General features: G+C 37.4%; 1 pseudogene; it reads right to left on the bottom strand.

Moving 5' to 3' along the window:
* Positions 1–3,438: 3,438 nt before the first annotated feature.
* LOC113302617 lies at positions 3,439–13,927 on the bottom strand (annotated as a pseudogene).
* Between the last annotated feature and the right edge of the window lie 290 nt (positions 13,928–14,217).

Here is a 14,217-nt window from a genome sequence, read left to right on the forward strand (position 1 = left end):
AATTTCTGATAGAAATTAAACTTAAACCGAACAAAATAAACTAAACCCTAACTGGGTTTTTCATAACATACCTCATATAAGTCATTATACTTGATTAATTTTCAAATCGCTGATTAATCGAAGACGATGAAATTTTAAGTTTTAATGGAGGTTACGGTTGATGGGAGGAGAAGAGAAGAAGAAAGAAAACAAATTTTCAATTTAGGTTTGGTTTAGGTTAAAATATGGGGAGGGTAATCTAGACAATTTACAAAACCATTTGGACACCTCCTAACCAACTAGAGGGATACTATTATCACGCTACCGCCTCTCTAATAAACCATACCGCCCCTATAACAAGATACTTTTCAAATTTCATTCACAAATGCTGTACACTCACAATCCCACATTTACATCTATTTTTCTTTCTAAGTTGACAAATATATTCCACTTTTCTATTCTCAGTGCTCGGCATTGTACAAAAAGATACATAGACAGGTCGCACAAAGGATCGGAATGTTGAATAAGATGGCTACCCACTATAGTTGGAGAGTGCAATCTTAATGCAGTTCTGATGTTTGTAACGGTTGATGAACATCAATAACTCTCATTGGTTTCCATTCAGATTCTTCCTTCGTTTGACGTAATGCGACAAAGTTCAAAGCATCACTCTGGACTTGATAAATATGGCAGGCCCAAGGGTATGATTCCTAAGCAGTCCAAACCTTTTGTTCCTCGAACAGCGTCTCTTCCGCAAGATTTGCTTTAACACAGTAAGTCGTATCGTTCTGAGGCTCCATGAAACCAGCAACAGCAACACAACCAAGTGAGACATATCCATCAGGTGCCCTCGTAAACCAAATTGTTACTGGAGTTGCATAATCATCTATACAATTCCTCCATACCTACAAATAGGAAAGAATCTTTGAGCTTATGCTAAAACAAAAACACCTAATGGTGAACTTTGAAAGATCGATTAATAAAAATCGTAGTAACAGTGTTAACCAATAAACGCAGTATGACGAGTTTACGATACCCCATACACCAAGGGAGTGCTAAGATTTGTGACTTACCAGGTCATATCCTACTGGAAGCGCAAATTGCTCATCAACATTATGGTAGGTAGCAGAGACATTCGGAGGATGGCTACCAACATGAGCTACATCCCCAACGGAGACATACCTGAAACAAGCAGATAAGTAAATTAAGTTAACATAGTGACAGTATGCATCTTTTAGGAGCTCAACGGATAACTTATCTAAATTGAAAAAGTAAACTACAAAAACAGAAAACAGACTCAAAACTTCTTCTCTAAGATGGTATGTGTATTTGTTACCCCTGGTGCATTGCAGTTTTAGAGTTCGTATACAATTAACAGGTAAGAAATCGAAGTTAAGATATGTTTACATGATTGGAGGATTAGCAAGAATTTCCCCATATTTGAACGACTTAAGCCGCCAGCAGTAATAATAAAATGCAACTAATTTTGATATACAAGTAAACCCAACATGTCGTGAAAGGTGACAATTAGCTTCTAGAGATAACATTATAACACAGAGGAACACAGTATTGAAGGATTATGTCGTTACCCATCAGGACAAGTTGGTCGCCAGATGCTACAAACTCCACCAGTCTCCAACACCTATAACCAAGTTTTCATGTTAAGATTGTGGTAACCCATCTACAAGAAGGAAGTTTTAGATAAGAAAACAACACAATAAAATACCTGCTTTCGGCTCAGTGCGGATCGACCTTTTGACTCCGGTTCGCTGCTCCAAATTTTTTGAAAATTAATAGTATGCTTTATGAATCTCTTATCACCAGAGTTACCACCAGTAGCGCCTGCGAAGTATTCTCTTGGATTAATTATGGGTTTCATCTGGTTCTGAGAGTCTCTCCCATCTGCTTCCTCCCAAGAGAAATAGACATGTCTCTGACTTGAAGGAACCTGCCCACGGAAATTAGAAGACCTGAATTAGCATTTTCAGTTAGGTTAAGTTGGAGACATCTGAGATGGAGCATACAGACCTTTAAAGTAACACATCTCATGTCTGCCTGGTATCTTTTCCACACTTTACGTATGACCGAACAGATTCGAGCAGCTTGAGGTTCTTCCTCATCGATTTCTTCAACGCTGCACTTGATGAGCCTAACAAATTTTTCTGACCTCTTGAAATTCTTAAGATGGAGAATCAAGTGAGAGGGTTTGGAGTAGCCTGCCTTCGCAAGCTCCAAAGACGTTAGGTCTCCCCATGGGACGTCCCACATGATCTTGGAGGGCTTTTTATCCATCTTATCTGGAGCCATACACTATGCACAAACAATAGAAAGAAAATAAAGAGTTAGGAACATCAAGCATCAAAGTTAAGAGAAAACAATTTTCAAATCACCAAAAATTTAGACGAAGATGTTTTTAAATGTTTCTGTTGGAGGTCCTGGTTTATGTCCCACTCCCGTTGCTCTGTTTCATTTTACTTTTTCTAAAATAATTATGCTCTCTTTGTCGAGCTTTGCCGGGGAAGAAAAAATTACCCACAATTCCAATTTGGAATGCCAAAATGTTATTAGTAACGACGACTTTTAAGCCCCTCTCTGCACTTAATTTGATTGTCCGGATTGTTAAACATGATTAATGGACCAACACGAAAGAACTTTTGTCGGGAGTTGTTGACCATCATTAGACTGAAGCCCGAGGAAGTTCATATTACATCAGGATATTTGCAGGAAATACCAATGTATAAAATTAACCACAAGCAGTCCAATAGTGTTTCAGAACAGAGGTATTATAGCATTATTAGGTGTTCAAAAAGATGGAATGAAGTGTTAGGTTCTGCTCGCGTACCTGTAGTAGCATGACATGCTTGTTCGTTACCAAAACAATTCGTTGATAAGGCACGATGAAATGCTCTTCGTAATAATCACTCCAGGCATACTTCGATGGCTCCTTGAAAATCTCTGTACAACCGAAGTGCCGACTTGCTTCTGCTAGGTATAGAATCATCTGCAATGCAAGAGTAGATTATCAAACACTTGCATATCTACTTACTGCAACTAATAAAGTAGAACGCTAGATTTATTTTTTTTGTACAATGGCTTCAGCTTGCATCAAAACTTAGAAGGTGAAGGAAAAGAATATACCTGACCAGTTGCTTCCCTCTCAGAGTACTCCATGAGGACGCCATCTGCATGGATTTTACGAGGGTTTCTGATTCTTTGGAAGGCGGTCTTGTTATTAAAGACTTCTAAGCACCTAGTACAACTTGCACCAATTCCGTCTACTGTTAGTGAGAAAAAATCCAATGCCCCACTAACTGGTTGAACAATGAACCCTAGGAAAGCTTGTCCCAGCCCATGAGCAAAACCGAGAAGACCATTTTGCCTTGCATTCTCAACAGGCTTTGTTACGACCCCAGACACGCCGAAAGCAAACCCTTGAGCAAGGGCTTCAGTTCCTTGAAGAATACCGTCACCAACCCCAGTTATTCTTCTAGACCATACCTGATTCCACGGTGAAACAACGCATTATTTAATCCCCGTTACGAGTTACCTTTATTCATCTATGAATAGTATCAAAATATACTATTTACCTGCTTCATACGTAATTGCAGAAAGTGCCCATCTGTTGACAGCTCAGCAAAGCCTTTACTTAAAGAAGCCAATGTTGAGCTTGTCATACCAAGAACATCTACTGAGAATATCAAATGTAAAGGATTATGGATCAGATCCCGCCATATACGGTTGACAATGGCTGGAACAACAGAAGTGGCATACAATTGATGAATATGATCGCTAGCTTTTCAGACTTAAATTTCTCTTGCCATAAATTAAATAATCTTCTCTTATTGTAAATTAAGAAATCATTACTGAAGTCGAAAACAAATGAAAGCTACAATAGGAACAGGTGTTGATTCAAGCCATGCAGGATAAGATAGAACCTCTATATATGAAATGACTGTATATAACTTTAGACTTCTCCACACATTAGCTATAGCGTCAAGTTTATGAAAGACGGGAGACAATAATGTAAGAAACTCTGCAACTGTACATGTTTAATTTTGACTTCTTGCACTTCCACACATTCATTGAACAAATTTCTAGATAGTTAAATGCTTTTGGAACGAGTTGAAGAACGTTGAATTCAACTAATGAAAATAAAAAAACTTTGCCGAATAACAATCAAAGTCCGGTTATCACACATTAAATGAGACTCATCATATTGAAAACTTGAAACAAGAAACATAAATACCTCGACAAATGAACTGCCTCCAGGATTTCTCATATCACACACCCAAAAATATGAATGGCTACTGGGGAGACTCATCACTAATCTTCAGGTTTCCTAAAGCAGCCTTTATGCTGAACGAAGACGGGAACACCTGCGGAACACAGAAATTAAGTATGTAAAGCTGAAGAAAAAAAAACACAAAAATAAGGATCCGGATTCAAGAGTAGATGATAGCTCAAGTGAACCTTGATATCCGTGAGCAAATTATTTTGTGATAATGTAGCAAGCCGAGTTCCATTTTCATTCATCAATAAAATTTATGCACGAGCCATTTTCAATGTCAAATAAAAGATAACTCTGGATTTTCCTTTCCCGAGCAGTCCTTTCATGACAGACTCTTGGACTGGAGATAAATTTTGATCATCAACCAAATCCTCCCTAGAACTCTCCTGGGGTAGAACTGCAGACTTCTCATTAGAAGCATCAGAACTATCACCAGAAATGTTAACAGCAGCCACGAAATCAAGAATCGCAAGAACTGTTGGTCTATAACAAAAAAATGACAAGGTAGCCAGGGTCACCTCCACCTACACAGATGAGGAATGCTAGTCAGTTATAAGCATATTGAAGTGGTGGCAGAAGTTCAAACAAAAGGAAGGAGTGATCACCCGCTTGTCAATGTTATTATAGAGTGTAGAGTTTAAGTCATAGATAACTATTTGAGCTTTCACAAAACTATCCAAAGCTTCAGTTATAGAGTCCGTTGTTTCTTCCTGACGCTCGTAATCAGGAAGCAAGCCAGAAACACGACGAAAGCTGGGGGGTTTAAGCAGAGGTTTAGGACTCTTAATTCCACGGGTTTGGGCAGGGCTGTCAATGACATCGCCCAAACTCTCAGATGCCTCAAAAAAGCTTTCCTCTCCTTCATACTGAGTTAGTTCGTTGTTGCTATAGCTTCTTGGGACATCAAAAAACTCTTCGGAAGCATCCGCACTGAAGGCCTCTGTTCTCTTGATGAAAGATCTTGCGAGGTAGCGAGGATGAGTCATCCCCTCATAGGAAACTAAATCCTCAATTTCTAGGGTTTTCAAAACAGTGCCAATGAACATATCCTTTCCACGAAGTGATATCTCGACCTGCATTATGCGTAAGATCAAACCACACGAGATGAAGAGGAGACCAATGTTTTTACTCCTTTATTGTTTTCTTCCATTACATGAACAAAATCCACATCCAAAATGAAACTTCAAATTTTCAACGGAAAATTACCTGGCCGCCTAATGCACGGAACTCAAACAAACGACTCTCTTCAGCCAAAAGGACAGTCTTGAAAGCATGGTCACTCTAAAGAAAAGAAAAAAAAAACATTAACTGATATGTACTTCCAATAAACACATATATCACCAGATCCATAAATGCATGATATTAATTTACTTCCAGCTTACTTGCTTATTATAATCGAAACAGATTTTTAGTTCATCTAGGACACCCGTAATGAACAGACTTTCCTTCTCCAATATATCCATGACATTGCCGTCACCATTAACTTCGGCATCTTCAGAGTCCGAAGAAGTATTAGACAGATTAGCAGTGATAGGAGCAGAACCCTGTTAGAGAAAAAAAATTAGCATTTAGCATAAGATTTAGCATTTAGCAGAACCCTAAACCAACAGATAACAACCACGCATAAGCGTGACTAAGTAACCAGAGAATCCGCATTTAGCATCTCCTGGAAAGACATTTTTAATCGTTAGAATCCTTATATGCAGCATTGTTTATCATCCGCAATCATGTCCATTCTGAAAACTACAGCATTAGAATCAGCCGGACTGTATCCCAGAACAGATAATGTTCTCTAGTTGTGTTTGTGATGCACATCCTGGAGCCAATTTTATATATTCTCGTCCTACACTAACGGGTTTTCAAAGATGCTTGATTACAATTAAACATCCAATATTAATAAGACAGTTTGTGACGTAAAAAGATGGCAGATTCATCCCATTAAGTTCATAATTTTCATGAACTGTATGAAGGAACTATCAGGTGGGCAGAACGTTTACTAGGCTTCTAATAAAGAAGTTTCTAAGGAAGAAAAAATTCTCAAAAAGATTTCTTCATTTCTTCTGCAAAAGAAAAAACAGTTGAGTTGACTGATTTTTTTTATTGGTCAATTGACTGATGAGAATAGAGCCTCATGCACAGGCTTGGTATTACTGAGCATCGTATGCTGGCTATCTAAATCAACATCAAGTGCTAGAATGGCAACATCTTTTAATCCTAAAAAGTCTGGATAAAGTCCTATACCACAAAGCTTTGTGCAATAGAAATATTTTTGTCATATGATGCAAAAAGGACTTATTTTCCGAATTGCTACAATGTTATAAACCCTTGGTTTAAGGAAACCACCTAAATCAAAAAATATAAACAAAGTACAAGGGACCTAAGATGATCCAATTAGCCAATATGCTTCAAAAAAAAAAAACAAGGGACTGGATCATAATACACAAGTACCAAATCAGAAACGTATAAATTGACCTACTCCTACAAAAAATAGTAAGTAAAGTTGGAGAGACAATAAAACACTGTCAAAATTCATACGTACAGAAGCACGATATATTGCCCCTTGAAATCGGCTATGCCAGATTTTGCTCGACTCATCAGATTCACATCGCAAAATTAGAGCATTTGCATGTTCAACAACCTAAAAAATGATAATGCAAGATGTAAAGAACCATAACTCATCTAGAAGCATATATTTAGTAAACAGTAAAGAATGACCAAAAAGATCAAACCTTGGAATTGGATTGTGAAGCATCGGAAATAGCTAAAACATGTTCGACATTGCCTGCAAACTCAGGTGGATCCTCATATATCTGCTTTCCACGTAACCTGAAACATAAAAGTTACTTATCATAAATGAAAAGGAAACCCTATATCTCAAACAGATTAAGGCTTCTAATGACGTAAAGTTCTGTTTCAATTCTTACAAGGTATTAAGTTTCAACGATTTCCTCTTACTAAGCTTATAGACTGAAGACCTCTTTTTCTTTTTCAACTTCTACATGTTTTCTATGACTTTCCATTTGCATTAGAGAAAAGATAGGGAGTGATGTTCCATTCCTAAAACTCCCTTAAACAGCCTTGGCCATACAGGAACTAACTTACCGTAATCTTTCTTCACATAAGCTTGTAGATTTGATGAATATAAATATATAATGAATATTTTAGCACAATAGCCGTAGCTTGTAGAATCAAGCTTCACTCTTTTCTTTTTACTTGATTTTGATATACTTATACTTATTTATTTAATGGCCCTGAGCAAAGACGACTTGGAGATAATAGAATATGCATTACCTAATAAACTGCTTGTATGTTTTAGATAGAGGGCTCTCCAGGACATATAGAAAACTACCAACAAGACAGCAGTATCTACGTTGCCATACAGCTTCCCTATTTCCAACTCCCTACCACAAAATAAAAAAATATAAAAAAGTTAGAATTTTTGCGATTCATAACCAAATAACATTATCTATAATTAAAAAAAAATACAAACCTTCCACGCAAGAACAGATAACCATCCCTCAAAATCAGCTTGAATCCATGGGCGAAGATTATCTGAGTTCTCACTATCCTCACTCTGAAAGATCTTTACAATTTGCATCAGTCGATGGTAACGAGCTGGAGAAAAATGAAACCCTAAAGAGGGCAGCCGTACAGCAAGTCTCGTTGATGGATAGGAAACATTTTCTGATCGAATCTGCAGGCAATGATTAAACATTTAGTGGGTGAGCATAATATTGCATTGAAAAAAAAAATACTCTGAAAAACTGTCAAATTGGTGGTTACCTGCTGAAGCTTCATCACTATCCCACATTTGTCAATGACAGGCAAAAAGCTAGTATAATTAGATTGGGAAAAACTAGCAGATGAGTCAACTAGAGTTTGACCCCAATGGTAGTCTCCATCCACCAAAACAGCAGATACATCACTTAAACCCAAATTAAACTGCAAGTACATATCCATCTCGTCAGGTGAATCAGATTCACCGTCATCCTGCAAAAGAGTAAAAACGTTGTTTTCAGATTCGGCCTTTTGATGATGTATAACTGCGTGTGCACGGCGTTACCTGAGTGCTAAGTTTTAAATTTCCTAAATCCAGAAGAAGTTTAGTTGCATGAGATTCATCCGGGAAGAAGTTTGTAGGAATGATAATCTTAGGAGCCGCAATATCCAAATCAAGGAAAAACCTACAAGTTCAAGATTGGCAATCATACAACTATATAATAAAACAGAATCAGGTTTACTTCATATTGACCAGTGAATAAAAGAACAAAATACTCCATATACAAGAAGATTATTTTCGCCACCTCACTGGCAAATGCTATTCCATTAGTGAATGGGGAATGCAAAACAAAAATACAGGTTTCTCAGCTACATCGATGTGAAGCCCCCACATGACACACTCAGTCATAAAATGCTAAGATGGTAATATAATGGGCCATGCTAAACCATCCTGAACCCGTGGATCAAGGTAAGCAAACTGCACGAAACATATTATCGAGGTTTATTACAACCTGCTAGTCTACTGATTATGGATATGAAAGCTTAGGGACCAAAAACAATCTCCAATCCGCTGATAGCAAACTCTGGCTAAGCCACGTATGACTTTATCGGAAACAATCTATGGAAAATATTTCTTGCAAAAACTTTCAGATCTAGTATATTAAAACATTCAAAGACAGCATGCAATGCAAAGTTCAACTAGTTATCAATACATATGTGCTGCAGATGGATTCATGTGAAGGGTATGAGTCGAATTATATTTTGAATGCACAACAAGATGGCAAAATGCTTGGTTGGACACGGCGTGAAGGTGGCTAAGCCATGAAGTAGAATATTAAAAGCTTTAAAGCTAAAGAAAACCTGGTACGATCCTCCAATGCCTTCGTCACTTGCTGTTGAGCAGTGCGTTTGACTTCATCAATTGTCATCTTCACAAATAACGGAAGATTACATGTTAACACAAATCTTAAGAAGCATATTTCAAAAAATAAGGTCATGGATTAATTGAATCACCTGGACAGCAGCTGCAGTTTCCATAGCTATTGTTTGACTAACAGCAGAACTGCTATCAAAAAAATTGATAATTTGGTCGATGGAATCCTTCAAATACTGACAAGAGAATTGTAAAATCAACAAACACCCACAAATAAATGTAAGTTTGCAATCAGAAAAATACTACTGAGAAAGCATACAGTCATGTAACATGGAGAAGCTTTAACGACAAGACTCCAGTCCAATTCTGCATCGGAAGGTTTGAAGCAAAACACACCAACTAAAGAATCCTTCACGGTTGCACTCTGCGTCAATATAAGAAAAAATCCAAATCATGAGGACAGGCTTTGCAGAAAGTATGAACCAGGTTTTCAGTGAAACAAAGAATATGCCTGACAGTTCAGTAAATAAATATAAAGGTTACCTCCGCGAGAAGCCCAGTTGGAGACGACAACTTGTATGACCCCAACTTCACTTCAAAGACCTTGGCCTCTGAATAAAGATTTATAGAGCAATCTAAGCTTTCACAGGATAATTCGGCAAGACAGTTTTCAGGTTCAGCAACAAGCTTTGAAGCATTGTGTCTCATGTGAACTTCCAGTGATGTGTGCAACACATTATCTTTGGCTTGAGTCGTCAGTAATTTTCCATCGTTATTATCCTTGTATCCAATGATTTTGTTAAGTCGTTCCCAATCTTCATCACTAAAATGCCAAGGCTCACTTTCATCCTTAACGGTTGAACTAGACCTGGAAATAGTAATTTCATTACAAGACTTTCCAGTTATTGAAAACGGAATTACCTAACTTCAAGGAACGCAAGTGGAACATGAAATAAGCTGAAGGAAAAATGTTAACCATCCCAATGACCACCATGAACTATTTGTTTCTGTTGTTTCGATGAGAGATTTGATTCACCTGACTGTTCCAGAAATTTGTGAGCTAGCATCCTGCATAAGCAAGTAAAAATAAAATATCTGTACATAAATATTTAATAATTCTCACATTTCTGCGGACCTTTTAGTCTAAATCAGCAACAATCATAAAACCTGTACAGTTTTCTTAAATATATATTCTCCCACTCTCTAGTGTTCAGTTCTGCCACAACAACTACTTCTCTGCTTAATGGTTTTTTTTTATTACCTTGATATGCTGGCAGCACATTAACTGCTGAACTGAATAATGTTTCCATCTTAAGTAAACTTTTTTTATTTAGCTGCACATTCTTCGCCCTGAGATTCATATTAAGACCCACAAACAATTTAAGAAGTAAACTGTCCTATTTCCCAAACTTGAAAAATCAGTCCTGGACAAAATCATGTTAATGCTTCTTCTATTCATGCTACGGATGATAGTACGATTACAGTAAATACCAGCCAAACATTAAGAACCCTGATCCGGTCCTACCGTTCACAAGCAGATCATAAGTCAACAAAGACATCCACGTTAAGAGATGTTACAACTTGATAGAAGATAAACTTGAGTTGGGAGTCCCGCAGATCACGTGATCAATCAAAACTCAACTTGGGTTGACTTCTTAATTACCTTGACCAAAAGATTTCATCTCAGGAACTGAAAAGAAAAGAAAGTAACTGCATACCTCCACTGAAGAATGAGTTCAATGTCCAGCTCACGATCAAGTTCTTCAATTTCTTTGTTATCATCCACTAGTGTCCGACTTTGATCAGTTTTCAGCAAAGAAGCATAAAGAGCTACATATCTCTTACGCAGTCTTGCAAATTTTAGAACTTGTTCCCAAGACAATTTTCCACTGCAGCATAGGATATTCACAAAGCATGTGAGAATAATTGAAATGAAACTAGAACACTTTGCAGAATCTCAAACGTAAACACCTGTGACTAATAATGTTGCATCTATATATTATACAAGTATCAAAAATGTCTAGAATAACTAGTAAAACAAGACACGCGTGACAAAGATTAATAACAACATAAAGTAACATATTTACAAGTACCTAATAAAGTCTACAAAAAGATAAACAGTGTTCACTAACAACATGTATCAAATGGACTATTGGTCCCCACTGCTTTACAGAATGATCACAGAACAACTGAGCATTCCGACGGCATCTGTGAAAGATTGCAGGTAAAACTACTCAACCAAGACTCTCATACCTAGAACCTTAAAAGCAAGTAGATGGATAAAACAGAAATGCAGGACTTCCTTCACCTTGCTTTCTTCATCTGTTCGGAGACAGCTTTGTAAGCATATTTCCACCACGAGCTGGGATTAGATTTTACAGATACATGTGGGCGATAATGAGCATTTCTCAGACGTTGATCGAAGGAAGTAAAATTTTCAACCAGTTTCAAAATATCTCTGTAAGCATCCTGCATCGGCAAACCTAGACCTTATGAGAACTGTATGCTCTTGCCACAAAATCTGAGGTAAAAGAATCAAAAGACAAACCTTTGACAAACAAAGAGTAACATCATCCAAGTAAACTACTGCTTTCTGTTCAGCTTGGTGGCCTGATCTACTAAGTTCATCTTTCCTCGGTTTTGAATACTTCGCATTCCCTGTCACTGGTTGCAAAATGTAAGAATGCTCCTTCTTTAGATCACTAGTTGGTTGCCGATCACTGTTGCTAACTTCAAACACCTGAAGCTCAATGAAAATCAATGTTACCTCCACACGTCCATGGGCACCAATACGTAACAAACATGTGACAATCTTCTTTTAATAAGAGAATCATGGTGACTTATACCTGACTCCACTCAGAAGGAGACATATCCACCCATTTTTTCTTAACTTGCCAGGGAGAAATATCAGAGTCCATATATATCGCCAGGCGGTCGAGTTCCACTGACTGTAAAAGATTGAAAACTAAAAATCATGAATATCCAGTAGCAAAAGTTCCATTCTCAAGCAAAACAAATAAAATTGACAGTGATTGTCAAATGATTACTCGCAATAGCAGATTTGTCTTCCAGAGCTCTTGCTATACTCAAGATCAATACATCAAAAAAGAAAACGGCAGTACTAGAAGTCAAATTCCCAATCCAAATTCCACGCTAAAAAAAATTACTTTCTAAACAATGTCGGAGAATTAAAAGGCTTTGAAGCTTTCCAACTTCTCCGAAGTCCAGACGAGCACTTCGATATTTACAAAAAGAACAGAAACTTAAACACGAACAACGGATTCAAGGATATATTGGCCATCTGTGCATATGTAACTCAAAACTTAATTGGCAAGCACTGCCCAACCTAGCACAGACACTCTCCCAACTGAACTACATGCAGTGGCTCAACAAAGAGCTGTGGGCTTCATCTAAAAAGGTGCTCATAGACTGAAAACTCGGCCGGCGGGCGCTACAAGGACTTTGGCCCCCTAAACTTAGTATTACAAGATGACCTATCAACTTACACAACTCGGGGTCAAGGCTCCCAATTGCTCCAAAAGTTTATATGCATAACCAGATCGGAGCCAATATCTGTAGATAGGCGCTCTTAGGGAGGAGGGACTTCTACCACTTAGGCACTGTGTTGTTTAACTGGTGAATGCCTTATTTCGTACAGTCAATGCTGGGTCGTCAATTAATGGACCTTTAAGGTAGACTTCTGTGTTGTGTGTTATACATGAACTGTGACTGTGCTTGATTGCCAAACATGGATACCTTGGGAGTTACACTCCCAATAAGACACCTTATAGCATATTTGTATGTTATACAACATTTACTTTTTATTTTATTACCATGCAAGGAGTGAGGAACACGGCCTAGACCACCTAAAAGGGCCAGGGCACTCAAAGAACTATGGCTTCATCATTGGTGACAGCAGGGTCAACTTAACGTATTCGGGGATTAATAACATCTCATGGGTGCCTTGACACTGTGTGCGACAGCATTACTCACAGAATATCCCCTTCATCGTGTTCTACCCATATAAAGATGTTTGCACTAATTCCTGAAGTGTTTTGGCTACTTCGATAAATATTTTTTACGGAGGTTCAGCCACTGCAGTTAAATAAAGACAATGTGATAGATTCGCCATGTTATTATTTATTTATTTTTATTCTTATAGAGAAATAATTTTTCATACATCTTGCATAACTTGTACAATATATCTTTCAAGAAAAAACATCATACACTTGAAAGCGGACATTTTCAAATTTCCTTTCTGATGAATACAGTTATCTGTTGAAGGGACTAATTTCCTGATCTGGGTATTGGCTCACATATAACATCGCACTCGATGGCTCTAAGAAACTAAAGTATGTAGATAATGTGTGCTTTATACATAGTTTATAATGGTGAATCAGGTCAATGATATTAGTACCTTTTGAATGCGCTGAAGAGCACCGCCAGTGACAAAAGTTTCTCTACCATTATCATCGACCGTCACAGCAGAAAGTTTAGCTAGCGTTACACCAGCTGCAAATGGATGTCCAGGATTGCTACAAAACAGCAGTTGTTAAGCTGCTAAAATAGTTGAAAATTATATAAAGTAACTTCGGAAAAGTCATGTACCTCTCCAGATCCTCGTATCTAATGTGCACATTGGTAATGGAGAGCTTCAAATTCCCAATTACTGTGTTGATTAAGGATCCCAGCCAAGATGTATTCTGAAACAGACCAGGCAAATTATATGTAGAGATCGCAATCATAGAACTATGAATCAAACCAAACAAGATTTTGTTAATCAGAACTTTGTGAGACTATTTTCCAATCTGTAGCATGATAGCATCAATATATTTCACTTATATTAACTCAAAATCAAAACAAAATCAGATTTTTAGAGTTAAAAAAAAAAGTTCAGAGGAGAAGAAAAAGAAAAACTTTTGTGATTTTTGTGATATTTGTGAAACCCTAAATTTTGATTCACTAAACCAAAATGAGTGATTCCAGTGACCCGGTATACTTCTCAATTAGTTCCCATTAGCTTTTTCTCGCTCAAAATTATCTAAAGTACGTAACGAAATCAGAACTTTTAAATTTT

This window comes from Papaver somniferum, chromosome 8 (assembly GCF_003573695.1).
Source record: "Papaver somniferum cultivar HN1 chromosome 8, ASM357369v1, whole genome shotgun sequence".
NCBI classification, from domain to species: domain Eukaryota; kingdom Viridiplantae; phylum Streptophyta; class Magnoliopsida; order Ranunculales; family Papaveraceae; genus Papaver; species Papaver somniferum.